The 7,655-nt window shown below is 53.2% G+C and overlaps 1 protein-coding gene across 9 annotated transcripts in view; it reads left to right on the top strand.

Moving 5' to 3' along the window:
* Window positions 1-6,939: 6,939 nt before the first annotated feature.
* The window catches only part of IFT88 (intraflagellar transport 88), a 79,686-nt gene continuing 78,970 nt past the window's right edge, over window positions 6,940-7,655 (top strand). For all 9 annotated transcript variants that reach the window (XR_009049000.1, XR_009048999.1, XM_057707307.1 and 6 more), the window contains exon 1: window positions 6,940-7,077. The gene's annotated coding sequence lies outside the window, so the exon portion shown is untranslated. The remainder of the gene's footprint in view (window positions 7,078-7,655) is intronic.

The following is a 7,655-nucleotide window of genomic DNA, read 5'->3' as shown; positions in this document are numbered from 1 at the left end:
GTATAGAATTATATGCTTATATAGTTAGTTATATAAACATTATCAATCAAGAATGTCATGGTTATTGCTAATTATTATACTCAGTGTAGTGGACTCGAATTATTACGTGTGTTTGGACTCAGATAAACAAGCTTCAAGGGTCAGATGAAAGAACGTTCAGGTCTGAACATTTTATTGAAGCTGTCTGCAATCCTTTACCAGTAAAATTTTTTCAGTATTTTTTTAAAACTTCTAATTTTCTGGGACTTCCCTGGTGGTCCAGGGGTTAAGACTCCGTGCTTCCACTGCAGGGGGCGTGGGTTTGATCTCTGGTTGGGGAACTAAGATCCCGCATGCCGCCTGGCCAGGCTGAAAAACAAAAGCCAAAACCAAAACAAACAAAAGCTTCTAATTTTCTTTTTATAGTTGAAAAGCCAGGACAAGAAAAAAATTATTCTACATACGCACGGAGTATGCCAAGAAATATAAGGCCCGGCCCCTGTGGGTAGAAATAATCAACAGACGATCTAGAATAGCAACAGAAAACAGTTTTATTTGAGCCAAACTGAGAACTATAGCCCAGGAGACAGATCCAAGAAGCACGCGAGTCTTACAAAGGCAAAAACTGCAAAGCTGCACAAATTGTCAAGGATTATAATTAGAGCTGGCAAGAAGTAAAGGTGCTTGTTGAGCAAGGATGGGTTGGGGTCTGAAAGAGTCGCATAGTTACGAGGGGAGACGTGGTGGCATAAGGTGGCAGTTACTGGCTGATACTGTTTTGTTGTTGTTTTTTTATAAATTTATTTATTTATTTATTGGCTGTGTTGGGTCTTTGTTGCTGCGCACAGGCTCTCTCGAGTTGCAGCGAGCGGGGGCCACTCTTCGTTATGGTGCGAGGGTTTCTCGTTGTGGTGGCTTCTCTTGTTGTGGAGCACAGGCTCTAGGCATGTGGGCTTCAGTAGTTGCGGCACACGGGCTCAACAGTTGTGGCTCACGGGCTCTAGAGTGCAGGCTCAGTGGTTGGGACGCATGGACTTAGTTTCTCCGTGGCATGTGGTATCTTCCTGGAGCAGGGATCGAACCTGTTTCCCCTGCATTGGCAGGCGGATTCTTAACCACTGAGCCACCAGCGAAGTCCCGCTGATACTGTTTCGACAAGGGCTGGTGGTGACCTTGAATCTGACACAGCTCAGAGAACTCACGTTCTCAGTGATGCAGGAAAGCGTCTGAAACCACATCCATAAGGGCCACCCAGCTCCATCCCAGGTGCCTGAACCTCAGTTCATTTTGATTTTTAAACGCATTCTTTTCTTGAACGGCTAAAGCAGATGGACAACGCACATTTGATAGGCCACACACCAGGCTGTCCTGCTTAGCCCCAAGCTTGAGTTAATCCTGTGTAAGGCAGAAGCACTTCTCCATGCCTGACACGTGAAGGCCTCGTCCATCCCTGCCACCTCCAGAAACGCACACTGATAATATCAGTGAGGACAGTAACTGACGGTATCACCTGGGAGCGGGAGGCAGAGCAGAGTGGCTTCTTCTAAGGTGCCTGGCGGGCTGCCGCATCCTGAATGAGCAAGCACAGCAGAGGCACCAGGGCCCTGACCCAGCACCTCACACCCGTAACAAGACTGCATCCTGACAGACACACGGGTGTGCCCACACGACGCCCGGCCAGTTTGCCCAGATTTGCCCAGAGCTCAGAGACTCTGCGCTCCTAACAGACCTGCTTCTCAGAGTTTCTCTCTCTCTCTGTTTTTGGACATCTTAGTTCCCCAACCAGGGATTGAACCTGGGCCATCGGGCAGCGAAGGCGCCAAGTTCTAACCACTGGACCGCCAGGGACGCCCCTGAGTCTCATCCCCAGAGCCCAACTTCCGATCTGGACCAGGTTCCTTGCTTGACGGTACACCTGTGCTCTACACGTCACCTTGGCTTCCAGGGTCTTTACTCTCCTTTACCAAGAAAATAAGGCTAGAACTACATTTAAGTGGAAAGATTTTTTTTTTTGTCCAGGAAAAAAAAAGAGAAAAAGAGAGTAAAAGAGCAAGAGAGAGACTCAAAGAGAAAGAAGAGGCAAAATGCTCTGTACTGATTGCGTGACCAGCACGAGTGATTTCGTGGCCAAGATCACTCATTTACTTTTGTTTATTTTTTGGCCATGGGGCATGTGGGATCTTAGTTCCCAGACCAGGGATTGAACCTGTGCCCCCTGCTCTGGACCGCCAGGGAAGTCCCTCATTAACTTTATTTTTATGCGTATCTTCAAGCTGGGTTATTTCACCATCAGAAGGCGAAGAGCTTGCCTTTTCCATCCTTTAAGAGCCATTCTTTAAAAAGTCATGATGTTTAGTCGTCAGCTATCTTGACTACTAACTCCTCTTTGGCCAACAATATACTATGAAATTAATGGTCAGACTTTAGTGAATACTCCCTGGTTATAAATTAGGATTCCTTACATGACACTGGGCTTCATTTCCTGTGCTGCCACCGGGGCAGGTGACGGTGTGGGTACAACTTGAAGTGCCTCACGCTGCCTTGTGTATTACCTATCGATTTCAGCTAGTTAAGGACTGTGGTTTCTGTGGTGTGAATGGACACGGGGTAATTCACAGTCCGATGTCCATTTATTTTAGAACAGATTGAAATTATTGGCAGGGTCAAGTTAATTTGTAACTTGCAACTAAGAAATCTTGCGAGCCTGAGTACAAACCGTCTACCCACAACTGAGGGTTTAAGGGTCCTCCCTAAAGTCCCTGAGGATGAGTTCTCTGGACTTGGTCCCAGTTAAAATGCTTTTCATATTAAGGAATATGACTCTCACTTAGGGGGCTCTAAAGGGAGACAGGACAGTACATGTGACGTAGAATATGCAAAATTAGGGCTACTCACTCTTTCTCTTGCACATTTCAACCCAAAGAGAACCCCCGATAAAACACCTGGTGGAGTACAAGTCGCTGCCGTGTCTCACAAACAGCAAGATTTGAAAGAGGGTCTGGAACTTCAGTGACTGTATTTTCATGACATTGAGTGGCAATGATCCTCTTAAGTATTGAAAGGATGATAAGTTTTACTGGTCATCGACCTCGGAAAAGTATTGGTCTCAGTTATTCAAAAGATGAGGAGAAAAAAATTTGCTCTACTTTTTCAGGCTAATTTGCTTTTAGCCTTTAGGGTAAAAAAAAAAATCCCATGATAATTTTAAATATGTAACAGGCAATCACTGCATTTCATGGTATTGTTCTGGGCAGCAGAGGTGAAAGGCTTTCACAGTGCCTAATAAATTACTTATTAGATACACCAAGTGTTGCCAAGCTGGGGTGGGAATCCAATGGTGATAGCACCTGCGGTGTACCTGAGTGAACTTTTACAAATCAACACTCACTGTAAAGCTGGGTTAGGAGCCCAGACAGTGGCTGACCCACAGGAGCTCACATACACCAGGTGTTAGGGACCCAATCATGTCCCCTAAATTCAAATGTGGAAGCCCGGGAAGTCACGGCATTTGTCTTAAACATGGCTGGCTGGCATTCCCACTGGGGGCTCTGACCCAGGAGGGAGGCAGACAAAGGGCAGGACGGTGGGAAACGCTCACGGTGGCTCTGATGGGACCAGCGTCTGCTGGGAAAGTGGAAGGTGCCAGATCACAGAGCACGGCGGGTGGCAGTGCGCCCACCGGCGAGAAGGCGGGTCTCACGGGGCGGAGATGGCTGGGCCTGCAGCAGCAGACCAAGCAGGGTGACCAACTCGTCCTGGTTTGCCCGGGGGTTTCCCAGTCTGACCCTAGGGAATCCCACGTGAGTCCTGAGCTAATGGGGAGGGTTGGTCATGACTTGGGCAGCGCGCTCCTGTGGGATGCTTTTGGCTGTCTTATCTCCCTGACGTCCTGTTGTTTTTCCAAACCTTGTTCCTCATCCTCTCTGACAATTCTGAGTTACCCGATATCGTACCAAAAAATTCCTTTTCTGCTTCAGTTAGGGAGAATTGATTTTTCTTGGCTGCAACAAAGAATCCTGTGTCCTGACCCCTAAAGGGCCTTGTAAGTCACAACACGGAGTTTAGACTTTGTCCGGAGGTCAAGGCCAGGAGGGAGAGAGACACCAAAAGGTGGCGAGCAGAGAGGAAGGTGATCAGATTTTCACTTAGGAATGATGACCACTTCTGCTGCAGAGAATGGACTGAGTGACAGCAAGAGAGAGGATGGAAGAGTGACGAGGACGCAGTGAAGAGTCGGGAGGTGGAGGAAACCAGGCAGCAAGAGCCCCCTCAGGGCCCCCTTTTAACTTAATCCCTCTTTAAAGGCCCGTCTCCCAATACTGTCACATTCTGAGGTCTTGGGGGTGGGGGGTCCCACACTGGCACGTGGGGGACATGATTGGGTCCCTAACACCTGGTGTATGTGAGCTCCTGTGGGTCAGCCACTGTCCGGGCTCCTAACCCAGCTTTACAGTGACTGTTGATTTGTAAAAGTTCACTCAGGTACACCGCAGGTGTTATCACCACTGGAGTCCCACCCCAGCTTGGCAACACTTGGTGTATCTAATAAGTAATTTATTAGGCACTGTGAAAGCCTTTCACCTCTGCTGCCCAGAACAATACCATGAAATGCAGTGACTGCCTGCTGCCCAGCCCTCCAGGTGGGAGGGACGGAGACAAAAGTCTCTGTTCTCCCTGGAGCTTATATGTTAGCAATACAAGCTATGTGACCTTAACATTTTGTCTGGCGACGTGGCTGCGTGCTTCGTGAATGGTCGCTTCATCACAACATTTAAGATGAAGGAGATGACAGAGCAGCCCCTGGGCCAGGGACTGTATCACACGCTCGAAGGGCAACCGAGTTTAAAGGAACTTGAATTTGTTTCCAATTAAAAACAAATTGAGGGAGCTGGAAATGTATAGCCTGGAGGTGTAAAGAGATAATGAAAATGGTTTCCACGTATTGCAGTGCAGTGATTGGAAAGGCTCTACAGTGTTCAGGAATTAACTCACGAAACATGCAGTGAACAGCTGCTCTGAGCCGGGCTGGCTAGGTAGCTACTCTTAAGAACGGTGTAAGACCTTACCGCTGCCCAAGCTGACCAGCTGGCAGGGTGACCTGAGTGCTGACAGAAAGCACCTGCTCAGAGACAGAGGCCCTTGTTGTCACACTCCCTCCGCCCACTCGCCTCCCCATCCCCATCCCATGGGCACAGCCCAGGTGGCTGCCGCCCACATGCAGTGAGTGTCACAGCTCAGGGACCGTAAACACAAAACTTCAGTCTTTCATTTTTTATTTTTTAAATATTTTATGAATTTAATTATTTATGTATTTATTTTTGGCTGTGTTGGGTCTTAGTTGCGGCACACTGGATGTTCGCTGCGGCACGTGAGCTTCTCTCTAGCTGCGGCAGGCAGGCTTAGTTGTCCTGCGGCCTGTGGGATCTTAGTTCCCAAACAAGGGATGGAAACCACATCCCCACGTCCAGGCACAGCAGAGCAGGTGCTTCACCACTGGACCACCAGGATGTCCCTAGGAAACCTCAGTCTCTTATGGTGAAGTGCAGGCCAGCAGGGTGCTCAGCCTTGGCCCTGGAGGCAGACATTACCCCTAACATACCAGAGGGCCACAGCCCGTGTCAGCGCTGCTGGCAGAGAACTATCTCGGTCTTCCAAAGCTGCCCCTATGCAGACATCGACAAAAAACAGTGGCAGAGTCAGGGTTCTGCAGACACAGAGTGGAGAGAAACTTTACGGAATCAGCTCACGCAGCTGTGGGAGCAGCTGGGGACCCGGCGCAGTGCTGGCCTTGCAATTAGGTCTTTCAACTGATTGGATGAGGCCCGCCCACATTACGGAGGACAATCTGCTTTACTCAAAGTCTACTGATTTAACTGCTGTTAACTGATTTAACATCACATCTAAAAAACACCTTCACAGCAACAAGTTGACTGCTGTTTGACAAAAAACTGGGTACAGGGGCCAGTTGACAATTACATTCACCACCACAATGTCCAGAACAGAAGCAGGAGACTCATGGAGAACTGTCTTCCAACACGTATTTAAAGTGTAAAACTCGCTAATTACTGGTATCTTTAGACGCCTCCCTGCCAATTTATCTTTCTTTTTTTTTTAAAGCCATGTGAAATTTTTTTAAATTAATTACTTAATTTTTGGCTGCGTTGGGTCTTTGCCGCTGTGTGACGGCTTTCTCTAGTTAGCAGAGATCGGGGGCTACTCTTCCTTGTGGTGAGAGGGCTTCTCATTGCGGTGGCTTCTCTTGTTGCGCAGCTGGGGCTCTAGGCATGTGGGCTTCGCTAGTTGTAGCACGGGGGCTCAGTGGTTGTGGCTCGGGGCTCTAGAGCGCAGGCTCAGTAGTTGTGGCGCACAGGCTTAGTTGCTCCGCGGCATGTGGGAGCTTCCCGGACCGGGGCTCGAACCCGTGTCCCCTGCCTTGGCAGGAGGGTTCTTAACCTCTGCGCACCCAGGGAAGCCCCCATTTATGTTCCAACTTTCATGACGTGCCCCGGTTAGGAGCTTCACCTCCCGTTCTCTTGTTGAGCCCGCTCTGAGCTGGGTGCCGGCCTCCGCCCGTCTCAGGCCGCCCTCGAGGTGCCCAGAGCAGGGGCACAGGACAGGCCCCCGAGGTGCACGGGGCCCACAGGCGGCCTGGGCTCCAGCCGGGCACTGGGGCAGCCGCCGGGGAGTCCAGACCGCCAGCGTGGGCCGCACGCGCTTCCGGGCTCGCAGGCTAGGGCGGCGGCCCCCGGAGCCATCCACGGCAACCAGCAAGCTCCGCCGGTATCCGCCTTCCAGCGAATTCATCAGCGTCTCGGAGACGTGGGCTTCCTCCCGGACCTGCCCAGCGCAGCGCCCGCCAGGACCGCCCCCGCTGGGTCCCCCGGCGCCGGCCCCGCCCCTCTCGGCTCAGGCCCCGCCCCTGGACCGGCCCCGCCCCGCCCCCAGAGGTTCGGCCCCGCCCCCTCGCGGAGCACTGTGGGAGCGGCTTCCTTGGAGCCGCGCGTGGCAACGCTGCGGCCGCGCAGCTCCCTGCCGAGTACCAGGAAGGCCGCGCCGCCCCCGCCGCGCTCGCGGTGGCCCTGCTCCCTTCGCCGCGAGGTAGGCGAGGGGTCCGGGGCGGCGCGGGTGCCCGCCGCCCTCCGAGGGGGCCGTGGGAGGCGGGGCGCGGGGGCTCTGCCCCTCCCCCGCCCCCAGCCCGTCGCCCCTCGCCCGCCGCCGCGCGCGGCCCTCGAGTCCCTCAGCCCGGCTCCGTGACGGGAAGCTCCGCGATCCCCGGGAAGGCTCGGCGGGCGGGGGTGGGGGGGGGGCCCGGCGGCGGGCGTTCCCGCGCTCAGCCCCGGCTCCCCGGGCGCCGCGTCCTCTCCGCGTGGGTCCGGCCCGAGGCACCCTCGGACGTGCGCTCGCCGCGCCTGGTGGCAGCCGGGCGGAGGGGCGCTCGGCTGTGAGAGCGGCGTGTCTCCTGAGGGGCGCGCAGGCTCGACGGGCTCGGGCGGGACGTGCGGCAGAGGCCCCCGGCCCTCAGCTGTGGCCCCGGGCCGCCGCGTCAGCGGACTCGCGCGCTTGTCAGGAATCCCCGGTCCGAGGGTGGGCGGTGGTGATGGCTCCCCCTGAGGCTTGGGGAACTGGAAAGTGGCGGTGCAGGGCTGGCAGCCGACGTTAACGAGCCCTTGGGGTTC

This window comes from Hippopotamus amphibius, chromosome 14 (genome assembly GCF_030028045.1).
Source record: "Hippopotamus amphibius kiboko isolate mHipAmp2 chromosome 14, mHipAmp2.hap2, whole genome shotgun sequence".
In the NCBI taxonomy this organism is placed as follows: domain Eukaryota; kingdom Metazoa; phylum Chordata; class Mammalia; order Artiodactyla; family Hippopotamidae; genus Hippopotamus; species Hippopotamus amphibius.
Note: the sequence above shows the minus strand (reverse complement) of the source record. Positions and strands in the feature narration are given on the sequence as shown.